This window comes from Heptranchias perlo, chromosome 6, assembly GCF_035084215.1.
Source record: "Heptranchias perlo isolate sHepPer1 chromosome 6, sHepPer1.hap1, whole genome shotgun sequence".
Lineage (NCBI taxonomy): Eukaryota > Metazoa > Chordata > Chondrichthyes > Hexanchiformes > Hexanchidae > Heptranchias > Heptranchias perlo.
The window spans coordinates 97750869-97764854 of record NC_090330.1 but is presented as its reverse complement, the minus strand read 5'-3'; the positions used below and the strand labels follow the sequence as shown (position 1 = coordinate 97764854).

Sequence of the window (13986 nt, the reverse complement as noted above, 5' to 3'; positions counted from 1 at the left end):
ATCTACTTTTCATGAAGCAACATTTAATTGGTCATACCCTAAATGGAAAGTGACAGGAAATTATATTTTCTAATAAAGTATTTGCCCCATTTTTGTCCCCTGTTCTGTTTTTTGTTACCCTGATAATAAGGGTAATTAGCAGATATTCAATTGCTGTTTTCCTGAATCAAACTAATGACACTTTGAATGGAAAGATTACTGCTCTTACCTACTATTCTTAGTGTTGGCCGAACATTTTGAGAATATATATTTTCCGACTCCCTACTTCTGAGGCGACACTCTTGATTTTTTTACAGATAAGAATAAGTTTAACCTGGAAATCCTCAGTCAAGTGCTCTGCTGAAAAGAATGAGAGAGGGCATTGTGAGAGAAGCACATGAAAGATACAGGAGCTGTAGGAGTCCATTCAGACAGATGCTTCACTCCCTCAGGGAGGAAGGAGGAGGAGGAAATAAAAGAGATAATAACACATGTTTTCAGCAAATGGTTCCAATGGGCGTCATTGTTTCAAGGGAACTGAAAAAAATAGAGTGATGTGACCGCAGTTCACATTACACGGATTTGTGGCAGGAGGCAGCACCAAGATTTGGTCCCCTCCTCACAGGAAATAGAGCCCTGGGAAAGAACTTGTGGCATTAAACAAAAAATAAACTTAAAAGCCAAATGAAACTGAGCGGACGATTATGGGAAAGTAAGTGGGAGGAAGTAGTAGTGCTGATGGGTGTACAGTGACTGTGTTGTTAAAGATATGAACATTTTCTTTATTCATTGTACGCTGTTACAAAACTCATACAGTTCACTTTCATGGATTGCAAGGAAAGCGACGAAAGATGATTATCTTTGTAATCACAATCCTACTTTCCAGACCGGGAGGAGAAGGGGGAGTCGGTGGGTGGGGGGCGGTGGTGGGTGGAGTGGGGAGAGGAGAACTTTGGCCACTAGCGGCCCGCAGTTTAACTGTGGATCCAGGTGGAGCACTCCTGGTCCTCTGGCTACACATTCAGGTAAGCAGCAGATTTTTTACTTTTTGGTGGCAGCCTCCACCGACCCCTTTAAATCCCATTGGTTTGGCTACTGGTCGGCTGAGAAAACTGACCGCAGAATGCACAGTGCATGTCGTGATCCAATTTGGGATAGGGGCCTGAAAAAGGTTTTAGGCCCCTCTATTTGCAAAGGCAATGGGCCTAACTCTTGTTTCAAGCGGACCCCTGGAGAAATACAAGGCGCCCTAACCAATATAGAGTACGGCGCATTCCCATGCACACACTGCATACCATACTGGGCCATTTTCACCTAAAAAACACTGTCTAATCCAATTTCTAAGCCAATATGTTAATTGAAACTGATCAAGTAAAACTGGGAAAGAAATGAATTTAAAGCAGAAATTCACCTGCAAGTTCATTGCAGCTTATTGTGGCAGTGTTCATTTTGAATAATTTAATAAAATATTTGTGCTGCACATGACGTAGCATGTGCTTGCTGTCTTTACCAACATAGCAGTTCTACAAGACAGCTTACGGTGGTAAAGGGTGGTGCCAGAGGACTGGAGAATTGCAACTGTTACACCCTTGTTCAAAAAAGGCTGTAAGGATAAACCCAGTCAGTTTAACCTCAGTGGTGGGGAAACTTTTAGAAACGATAATCCGGGACAGAATTAACAGTCACTTGGACAAATGTGGATTGATTAGGGAAAGCCAGCACTGATTTGTTAAAGGCAAATTGTGTTTAACTAATCTGATACATTTTTTTGATGAGGTAACAGAGGGTAGATGAGGGCAATGCAGTTGATGTGGTGTATATGGACTTTCAAAAGGCGTTTGATAAAGTGCCGCACGGTAGGCTTATCATCAAGACTTCGGCCCATGGAATAAAGGGGGCAGTAGCAACATGGATACAGAATTGGCTAAGGGACTTGAAACAGTGGTGAATGATTGTTTTTCAGACTGGAGGGAGGTGTACAGTGGTGTTCCCCAGGGGTCAGTGCTGGGCCCACTGCTTTTCTTGATTTATATTAATGACTTGGACTTGGGTTACAGGGCACAATTTCCAAATTTGCAGATGACACAAAACCTGGAAGTGTAGTGAACGGTGAGGAGGATAGTGATAGACTTCATGAGTATGTAGACAGAATGGTGGCATGGGCAGACACGTGGCAGGTGAAATTTAAAGCAGAAAAATGCGAAATGATACATTTCGGTAGGAAGAATGAGGAGAGGCAATACAAACTAAAGAGCACAACTCTAAAAGGAGTACAGGAACAGAGAGATCTGGGGGTTTGTGTGCACAAATCGTTGAAGGTGGCAGAGCAGGTTGAGAAAGTGGTTAAAAAAGCATACGGGATCCTGGGCTTTATAAATATAGGCATAGGGTACAAAAGTATGGAAGTCACGATGAACCTTTATAAAACACTGGTTCAGCCACAACTGGAGTATTGTGTCCAGTTCTGGTCACCGCACTTTAGGAAAGATGTGAAGGCCTTAGAGAGGGTGCAGAAGAGATTTACTAGAATGATTCCAGGGGTGAGGGACTTTAGTTACTTGGATAGACTAGAGATGCTGGGGTTGTTTTCCATGAACAGAGACAGTTGCAAGGAGATTTGATAGAGGTATTCAAAATCATGAAGGGTCTAAACAGAGTAGATAGAGAGAAACTGTTCCCATTGGCGGAAGGGTCAAGAACCAGAGGACATAGGTTTAAAGTGATTGGCAAGAGAACCAAAGTGACAAGAGGAAAAACATTTTTACACAGCAAGTGGTTAGGATCTGGAATGCACTGACTGAGGTGGTGGAGGAGGCAGATTCAATCATGTCCCTCAAAAGGGAACTGGATAAGTACTTGAAAGGAAAAAAAAATGCAGGGCTACGGGGATAGGGCGGGCGAGTGGGACTAGCTGGATTGCTCTGCATAGAGCCGGTGCTGAATGGCCTTCTTCTGTGCTGCAACCTTTCTATGATTCTATGATTCTACATAGAATTTACAGCACAGAAACAGGTCATTCGGCCCAACGGGTCTATGCTGGTGTTTATGATCCACACGAGCCTCCTCCCACTTTAATTACTTCACCTCACCCTATTGTCATATCCTTCTATTCCTTTCTCCCACCGCTTTTTCAACAGGATATTCTTTGACATTCCAGATCGTGAACCAGCCTGAAAACTCCCTGCTGAAACAATAATGGCCTTCAAGTCAAGTCCAAGTGACAGTGCTGACATGAAGCCAGTCTGGCAGGACATGAGTTTAAGCTGACCAAATGATAAACCCCATAAACCTATTTTCACCTTTCTGCTTCAAACACTGGCTGGAACCAACACTGCAGCTTCTGGTCTCAGACTGGTAGCTGCAATCATTTAATTTTAGGGCATGGCCCTGTGGTGTTGAAAGAAATATCTCTGGAAATCAGTATGCAACACATTAAAGAGAGCATCTTGCAGTCACATTCCCGGCAGGGGTCAGGCGAGAAAGCGACAAACAAGATGGCGGCGGCTAAGAAGATCAAAAAGTCTTTGGAGTCCATCAAATCCAGGCTCCAGCTGGTTATGAAAAATAGCAAATATGTGCTGGGCTACAAACAGACTTTGAAAATGATTCATCAAGACAAGGCCAAGCTCGTAATTCTTGCTAACAACTATCCAGCATTGAGAAAATCAGAGATTGACTACTATGCTGTGTTAGCCAAGACTTGTGTGCATCATTAGAGTGGCAACACTAGTGAGCTAGGTACAGCTTGCGGTAAATACTATGGAGTGTGCACACTGGTTATCATCAATCCTGGTGAGTCTGACATCATCAGGAGCATATGAAAAATGTTACAAATAAAGTAAAAGACAAAAGAAAAGAGAGAGCAGGACTTATCACCACTTTGTTGATTTATCCTTTTGTTTGCAATTGAAAGGTTGAATGCGAGGAGTACCAGAACAGCAGGTGGCCACTCAAAACAAAATTGAAAATATGTTCACTGATTGCTTGAATGCCCATGATTGCTCAGTTAATACCAGCATGATGGAACCAAACCACACAGAGCAGAAGGTCCCTGATTCAATTCCTGGTCTGTGCTGAGTTCACTGATCTCAGCTGGGGTGGCTAGTATGGATGCTACCATTGGACTCTGGGCTAGAAAGGGAAAAGTGCTACCACTACTAAGTGCGATACATTGACTCCTTGACTCCTGCTGGAAAGTAAGGAATCTTACAGCACCAAGTTATAGTCCAACAGTTTTATTTGAAAATCACAAGCTTTCGGAGGCTTTCTCCTTCGTCAGGTGAAGTGTGTTCATCACCTGCTGGAAAGTGCACTCATATGGATGTTGGGCTTGGCGGTGAGGTTCTTTGCAATGGAAGCCCGTTATTATCTGCAATTAATTGTGGTGATTTAGAAATAGAATCATCAAACGTTAAGCTGCGTTTCTGCTAAAATTGCAGCATAAATCTGGAATGTGGACCAGACTTGACTCTAGAGAGAAATGGTCTGAAGGTAGAAGGTAGCCAAGATAGCCTTGGGTTTGACACCAAATGGAATATAAATTGAGTGCAGTGTCAAACAGTACTCAAGTGATTCTCTGGGCTCTTTTTAAAGCTCCCTGGAGTTAACTTAAGGGCATGATGTGGAGATGACGGTGATGGACTCGCTCACCTGATGAAGGAGAAAGCCTCTGAAAGCTTGTGATTTTCAAATAAAACAGTTGGACTATAACCTGGTGTTGTAAGATTCCTTACATTTAACTTAAGGGGGCATTCACTGCCAACTGCACTTTCTAAACAGTTACATTTTAACTGCTGGGGAAGGACTCTACATATGTGTATAAGAACACTAGTGCAGGGTTCTGTTTTGGGCAAAAGAAATATAGTTGTAGCCAGGCAATATTCGGAGGTAATGCTCCAGTTAATGGTCTCAGGCTGGTAGCTGAAGCATAAATGCAGCATCAGGTTACTTAAGGGAACTGGGTGACACAGTGTTAGAACATGTCCTTTCACCTCTGTGGTCTGGGTCTAAATCCATCTCAGATAGATAAAGGTTTCTTCTCTCTGACAGCTGTTAAAAAATTCTAAGTCTCAAGCCAGTTCCCAGTGTATTCGAGTCGACGGTGCAAATATCCTTTCACTATTGTAATTCACCTACAAACACAAAATAAAATTATTTCGGCAGAATGAAACAGTGTTGTACGTGAGTAAGTTTTCTCATTGATTTTAACCCACGCATCTGAAAAGCATGTGGCACAAGCACACAAACTTTACACTAAAAAAAAGCTAAAAATAATGATCTCTCAAATTGTACCTCCGACTCTCATTCATGCAACCCACAAATCAGCCTCGAGGACAATAAGCAGCTGCAGGTGGGAGAACTGCTAATCTCTCCGGAGCTGATTAAAGTAAATTAGCAATGTCCCTGCTACGTGGCAAACTGCATGGCTATAATTAATGCCAGTAATGTTTTATATTCTCAGAACAATTTGGCTGTGTGAAACATGCACAAATGGAAGTGTAATCAACCTGCTCGGTTTAATTTTAGAAAATGCCTTCTGTGGCACATAATTTCAACAAATGGAAGTTGACATTTCCTGAGTCCTTAAATTCTTCCTTTACTCGTATAAACATATAAATAAGTTCCTTATGATTCATTTGGTTTTGTGGGAAATGGACAGCATTTCTGTAAGTTAGTTTCTAATTAAAATTATATTTACTGTGTGCTCTCAGAGGAAAAGGAAGTAGTAACCAGCAGTTCTAAACATCCTTGTCTTTGTTGAATGGTGAATCTGTCCCTTACTGTTTATTACAAGCAGCTGGGCCTGGGTTCTGTACTGGAAGTAGCTGGAGACAGAGGATGCAGCAGACAGATGATATCATGGCCCAGTGAACAAGGTTTTAGGAAACTAGCCATTATTGAACATAAATACATTTGGATCAAATGTATAGTGCAGTCTTGTTCCATGTAATAATTGTAAGAATGAGCAGTGCTTCTGCAATGTTAATTCAGGCTTGTCTGAAATGGGCTAATTCTGATTTATTTAAAAGTATCTAGATTTGGCCCAATTGGATCTGCTTAAATTCTTATGAACTTCAAATGGCCTGACATAACAAAATGAAATGCAGTCTTACATCCACATACCAAGACAATTTGATTCTGATCCATTAGTTATGTATTTTCTGTAATTTAATGTATTCAGTGAGTATTGATAGGCTTTCAACTTTGGAGGCACATTAAGTCAAGCTCGACATTAAATCAAGCTCGAACTATTGGTAACAATAGGGCCAATTCAGCAATCACAGCAAAAATGGAGTCAGGTTTTCTATGCCTCCATGATCCATCATGTAACAAGAGAGGGGAGGAGATGGCATAACTTTGTGACGGCTTCCCTCATGAAGCATTGAGAGCAAAAGCAGGACTCTTCAGATGTCTCCAAGTAGATGTGCCTATTTCTGAAGACTCAGTCTCTTGGATAAAGCTGAGTGGATGCCTATGGTACACCTGCCTTTTCTCCCTCTACATGAAATCCTTTTCCTTCTCTAAGTCCACCACTGCCATTGGAATGCCCAGTGGAATTCCCATGGTGGACACTGGGGTTTCTGCTAATAATGCAACTATTATTGGCAACTGTGCTGTGGGAAACCAACACCAGAAGCAAGTAATGCATCAAAATAATGAAGATGCAGCAATGTGTAAAATCAAAAAAGCAGAACTTCAAAACTCCTAAAGACTAGAGCAGGAAATCCTAGCCATTCCTGTTTAAATTGATGAGCAGTGCTGAATGAGTGAAGAGGTGAAATTTTGGAATGGGACCCATTTAAATAGGGTTACTTAAAATTAAGAGGTCTAATAAGTTGTTCTGTGTGAAGCCTCTAAAATGTTTGCTACATTGGCAGCTCACTGAATTTGGCAGCTTGCAGATTGGGCATCTGGGCTTTCTTGCCTGATTCAGTGAAGTGTACTCCTAGAATACGAGACTGAATCGGCCCTTCTGTGTAACATTGTTGCAGATATGTTCATGAAGATTTTCTCTATTTGGTATTTCTAACAAAATCATAAACCGGTTCTAAAAGATTCTTTGTGCGCAGTTTTACGATGTTACGGCACATTGCGATCAAAAGAATTCTTACCCCACAGTGTCCACACAAACACACTTCTAGCAAGGGTCCAATTATCCTCTCCCTAATCCAGGGCATTCAGGCTAATACTAGCACCTCTACTACAGCCCAACACAGACTCGGGATTGCATTTGAGATGTTTCTGGTTCGTAGTTGTCTATATTTTGCACTAGATGGCCAGCTTTTTCACACCCCCCCTCCCAATTCACACTGTCTGGGAGGCAGGGGAGGCAGGAAGTCCACTGATTGTATGTATATTCTGATGCTATGCTTTTCACAGGCATTGCAAGGAGCCGATCTAAGATGAACTTCTTTGATTGTTATCAAGGGATCTTCTGGTTCAAGTCTCTCAGATGCCATAATGTCCTCAGGTGAAACTGTTCAGAGTCACATTGCTGGGTCAAGTGGAAAAAAAGGCAGCAGCAAAGGTGATGTCATGAGCCTCTTGCTTTGGTTACGTTGAATATCTGCATTTTCTCTCAGTTTTAGAACATTTCAATATATTTTAAAGCACCATAGCGTTTAAAAGATTAAGTTGTTTTGATGGCAAATTCAATGGAACCCTGTTATAATGGGCCAGATTTTGCTGTGAGTGCCGAACAAATAGCACCAGCCATTCGTTAGACTTGCACTTGCCCATAGACTTTCTATGGGGTTTTATACAGCAAGTTGTTGTCAGCCAAACATCCATTCAGCGCGGCCTGCTCTACAAGGCATCTGGGACCTGTGTGAACAGAGCAAGCAACTGTGTATCTCCTTAACCAGTCAGATTTAAGAATCATTAATGAGCAGCGCAGAGTCTGAACCAGGAAGTGTACTTTAAAATAGTCAATTCAATGTCAAATCAGGTATAGAATAAAGAGAGGGAAAGAAAGATTGGATTAAGAGAGAGAGATAAAAGAGACAGAAAGAACATGTAAAAAAAGAATGTTATTTAAAAAAGTTCTTTAAAAAAATCTCCAACAATAATTAAAAGCTGAAGGAATGCATCTCCACACTTGTATAAGTTAATTTTCAGTGCCAGAAAGGTTGTTCGGCAGTAATTAAGATGTACCATGTTGTTAAAAGGGTACTTAGACTGGAATGGATAAGCCCTAACTTTTTGTGGTGAGTTTAGTCCGTATCTGCGATGTCAAGACAGGAACTTCACGCCATTCGATGCATTTGAATGGTGAGCCAGATGGCGAGATGCCGTTTTCGTGCAGCTTACAAAGGAGCAGCGCATCTCTGACAGCAACTTCCGGATTTCCATGTTTAACTGTGCATGTATGCTTGCCAGAAGTTGCTGTCCGATTTGCGCAGAAATATCGATGAGTGCTGTTAGCCTCACTATTATTTTCACAGCAAAATCAGACCGAATGATTTCAATCTGAATTTCAAAAGACCATAACTTCACCATGAGTTAATGCATTTATACTAAATATATTTATAATAAATAAACACTTAGACCTTGGAACTTTTTATTCTTATTATAAAATTTAATGTTGTTGTTGTACTGAAGACTGCCCTTTTTCTAGTTTTCGAAATGTTCCAGTTTTGTAAATTTTAATTTGATGTAAAATACAACTGTGGAGTTTAAATGATAACTAGCAATGTTAGAATCATAGAATCATATAGCACAGAAGGAGGCCATTCAGCCCATCGTGCCTATGCTGGCTCGTTGTAAGAGCTATCCAATCAGTCCCACTCCCCGCTTTTTCCCCACAGCCCTGCAATTGTGTTCCTTTCCAAGTATATATCCAATTCCCTTTCAGGCAGTGCATTCCAGATCGTAACAACTCGCTGCTTAAAAAAATTCTCCTCAACTCCCTCCTGGTTCTTTTGCCAATTATCTTAAATCTGTGTCCTTTGATTACTGACCTTCCTGCCAGTGGAAGCAGTTTCTCCCTATTTACTCTATCAAAATCCTTCATAATTTTGAACACCTTTTTTAAATCTCCCCTTAACTAATACAACCCAATGTTGTATTGGTCTTTTGGACACAATAACACTCTTTTGTTTTTTGCAGTGTAATGTGTGGGTTTATTTAAATTGTGCAGAATGGTGTGTTAGATGTTAGATATTAATGATTGCCTATTGTAGATTGTGCTAAGTTTTGATATTTCTGTCAGTATCAGCAATGCACGTTTGTCTATTTTGAAATGGCATGAGTGAATGTTCGGCTTTGCAAATAAATCTGTAGGAAAAATTCCTCGATTCAGTGAGACCATACATAGAGTACTATGGGGTTTTGACATGAACCAAAGCAAACCAAAATAGAAACTGAAGAACTTCAGCACTGGAAATAAAAGTGATAGTTTTATTTTAAATATGAAAGATTCGTGAATATACTTCAGTAAAATGTTAATAGTACTGGGCTATTTGATTCCAAACTTAGCCACAAACATAGATTAACTTAATGGTTACAGACTATAATTTGCTCGATGGCATTTTTCTCTCAACACCCATGCAGCACATTTTATTTTCATGTGTTTATTTGTTTCACCATAGACACTGCAATTAGTATTGTGCCGAGTTTTCAAATGCTGCCAGTTCCAGTACCGTGGCATTACTCATGGGCCAAAAACAAAGGACTCCACAATCACATTTGCACGGAAGGTGGTGATGATTGTATTGAATTTCAGTGGAAAGTCAAAAAATCAGAAATTTATACAGAAAAGAGAAAGCACAGCAAAACTTCAAAATGCTGGTAAATGCACAAAAAAATCTAAAAAATCTAAATGTCATGGGGGAATTCCCTCAGGATGTCCAAAATGTACACTTTGCACCATCAGAGCTCATTTTCCCCATCAAATATTTCAAATCCACTACTGCAAAAATTATACTTTTGTGTATTTAATTTTTTTTGCATATAATACAATTGATAGAACATTGAGAGTAGCTGCAGCTTAAGTAATGATAAGTTCACGTCCTACTGCATTTCCATTGTAACTACTTTTTCTTGTATATCATACGTGAGGGTTTCAGTTTTCTTTCATTTATATAGCACCCTTCACAACCTCAGGACATCTCAAAGTAAATCACAGCCAATGAACTAATTCTGAAGTGAAAACACTGTCATAATGTGGAGAAATGCAGCAGCCAATTTGGTCCTACACAAAACAATGAAATAAATGACCAGATAATCCATTTATGTGGTGTTAATTTTGGACAGGACACTAAGAGCACACTTCTTCAAAATGTGGATCTTTGATATCCACATGAGTGGGTGAACAGAACCTTGATTTAACATCTCAATCCAAACCACAGTACCTCATCCAGTGCAGCACTCCCACAATATTGCAAGGACGTGCTAGTGCTTAAGCCTATGGTGTGGGGCATGACCCCATAACCTTCTGACTCAGAGGTGAGAGTGCTACCACTGAGCCAAGGCTGATACTGTTAAATGTTGCAATCCTCTCTGCCCCCAAGCACAAAAATTTCACAAATATTATGGACACATAAAGTGAATTAAATCAAGCATGTAAAGGTTTTTAATCCATTTCCTTTATTCCCAGGTTCTCAAAACTGTGGAACTCTTTCGGTTCTTCAATTTTTCCTTCCTTCTAATATCTACAGGCTTTTAAAACTAAAGCCTGGTGCCACCTGTTCTTGTTTTATCATGCCTTATCTCCCACTCTGTAAAATCTTGGTGGTGCCTTAATGAAACAAGGGTCACCATGTTTGGATATTGTGGCTGCAGTCCAATATCGTTTCTGAAGGTGGCATTGGTGGCATTATTGATAGTAGTGCAGTTTGTATTGTTACACTAGAAAATAGTTGAAAACACACAGCAGGTCTGTCAACATCTGTAAAGAGAAAAGACAGGTATGGATTCAGATCAGACTTCAGAATATATTGCAATATTTCTACACATACTGTTTCAAATACATTTGTAGATGTTAGTCAAGAATTTAATGTATCTTTTTAAGGTAAACTAGAATCACAGAGAAATTGGGGTGATCATGATAATGAGGTATAACACGTCCCTTCTCCCTGAACTGGTAATTGGACTCAATGAAAAGGGGGAAAAAAGTGCTTTACTTGGAGAAGTTCAAATTATGATTCTAACTTCCTGTTGAGATAGCATCGGGCTAGATACAGAATAAAGCTCTTTCTACACTGGCCTAATAACGTGCCTCAGCCCCAGCCTCTTATTAAGCCAGTGTAACAATTTTTAGATCCCACATCAGTTGTCCTTTGAGTGAGATTGCCAGCTCAGTGCCAAATCTGGGATTTGTGAAGCCTTAATCCAGCCGTCACCACTCCTGGGGCTGGGCTGTTCACTCCCCTCGAGTACCATGTAGGAAACAGATTATTTTTACCATCGATGAAATGAAAGCTTCTCCGATGTCTGAAACAGTCGCCTTTCAGCCTATCCACTCTCATGAAACTTTATCTACATCATCACAATTAGCACAAATTTAACACCATCTCTCACCTGAACATTTACCGATGGTAAAGGAATCAAATGGGTAACACAGTGAGTTTTTTTGTTGATATGATCTCTATAGTATGTACCAGACTCTAATTCCCTTTTAATTTTGCTGTAAGACCAATTAAATAATCCCTTTATTACACTTGTCCGAGAATCATGTGATAGTGTTACTCCATAGTGATGATGCTACAGTTACCTTCAGCTAAATTGTAGTATAAGATTCCAAAACACTATTAGAAATCTTGAAATCCATTGTAATAGAAAATAATTTACCTACCTCATTCACCTTGAAGCAGTGGACTTGGTCAGAGGCCTTTATTCAGTGCATCTTTTCTGTTAAATGCTGTTTTCTTGAGTTGTCAGCTTTTTTGGGGCCTAGTCAGCTTTTATGAAGTTGCTAATCAGCTTTGTTGAGTTTTGTAGGTTGGCCTTCCTAACGGATAAATATGTAATTGGGGGCTCATCTGAAGTGATTTTCAAATATCTTCAGCCAAATTCATTAGTATTTTAGATCAACTAAACATTAGAGCACTCAGTATTGCTACAATTTTATTCCTCCGCAACTACTCTTCAGTTCTAGTTCATTAAAATATAATTTTTATTTTTATTTAGGTAATGAAAAATGATCCTGGGAAATAATTTTAAAAATTCATGAAGGATAAAAACATTCTAAAAACTGTCTGCAATTGAAGTCTGTGAATGGTAACCAATACAAAGGCTATCAGGTGCTGGTTGCAGGTTCTGAATATTATTGCAAATATAATATCACTTTTGTAACTCGAGGGATAATAAAACTACAGTCAACATTTGGTTGATTATTCCTGTAAGCTCAATTCAGTTACAATCACAGTAATACACTTGTCATTCACCTGTGCATTCTCTGGCAATAGGCAAATGGGGTTCAATGGGTCATTTGCAGCTGCCAACTGAACTCTTCCGAGAAACCATCAAAACAAACCTACAGTACATACCAGTTTTATGCTGTTGAAGGATCTATCTTCAGGGCGTTAACAAGCTAAAATGTGACCTATCTGTCCCACTCCTTCCCAGAGGCAGTGGGAGTCAGTCTGAACTCTGAAGTCAAACTCATCTGAAAGGCCATTAAAACTTGTGTACAAAATGTATCCTCAACCTTTTGAAAGATGGAGCCTTTAAGGTATCAACAAGCTATTGGTCCATGACACTGACAACAGCAATAACAAAGATGATGATGACTGATGCCTTGCTCTACCTTAGGCTCACTCTGCAAGGCACAAACGAGGTAAATATTTTGTTCAATTTCTGAGAGCTAAATCAGCAATATCTCTGTCTTATTGCCCACTGACTTCATTCACAGAAGATGCCAATTAATGACCAAGCAACTATCTACTATTATGTGACTGTTATTTTAGTCCTTTTTGAGATTCTTGTCTCAGATTCAGAGGGGTTATATTTGGGCTCTTGGTGATTTTCACACTGACTGGTTCGGAGTGAGGAAAGAAGACTGGAGACAGAAGTGAGTAAAATAAATACTTTTGTTTTAAGGGTGAGATAAACATCACAGGGGAAGTATATTCTCACTTGTGTATCTTCAATGTTGCGCTCCTAGTGCGAAGCCACTCACAAGAAGCTGGATTTGTGAATTGAAGATATAGCACTGTAGCCCTATCTCCCACCCATGTTCCCTGAGAAGATGGCTTCTGCACTGAGAGCACAGAATCACTCTGGGACTTTCAAATCATTTTACATATCAGAATCTATGTACTATTTGTAAACAAAGTTTCAGTCTGTGTTGTTTCTCCCTATTTATAGGTTGTTCCTTCTGAGTCTACTCTACATCCTTGTGGTGTTAAAAAAAATTCAATGTCTGCCACTCTAGCTCATTCTTTCACAGAATCTCAAAGCTGTGAAACTCCTTACTCTCGTAATCTTTCTTTCCATCTCCAATTCTTACCCTTTTCAAACCTGAACTTGGCATCACCTACTTACTATTTCTTGATTTACCACATCGTTTTTATTTTTTTTTAGCCTTGGTGATTTTCTGAATTATGGCCCTTAGGCTTTTAGCTTGGTTTCTCAAAAAAAGAATGAATGCAAAAATATAATCGCCATTGGTTTCGGCTGTAATTTCGGTGGTAGATTGGCAGAAATCCCAGAGAAACGGTGTATACAGTGTTTACGCCATAACTCAGGATTTCCACAGATCTTCTGCCGAAGTTACGGTGGACGATTGGGAGGAACACACTGCCCCTCGTGAAAATTCTACTCCGCTAAGATTAAAAATTTAAAAGACACAGTTTATCTGTGCAATGGTTGCAATGCTACGATGGGCACATAACTTTTCCAGGTGACTTTGAATCAGCAAAAAGTTTAAGAAAGGTGATATGAGCATTGCTTGGACACCACGTGGTAAATTCACCAATCTTGTGCTTCCATCGGGATCTACACTCGAAGTGAACCTAGGTAGAAGAATTGGTTCTACAGGATAGTACTCCTTTGCTCCCTTCAAGC

The 13986-nt window shown here is 40.0% G+C and overlaps 1 pseudogene; it reads left to right on the top strand.

Moving 5' to 3' along the window:
* The first annotated feature begins 3144 nt into the window (after positions 1-3144).
* On the top strand, positions 3145-4224 carry LOC137322579 (large ribosomal subunit protein eL30 pseudogene; annotated as a pseudogene).
* The last annotated feature ends 9762 nt before the right edge of the window (positions 4225-13986 follow it).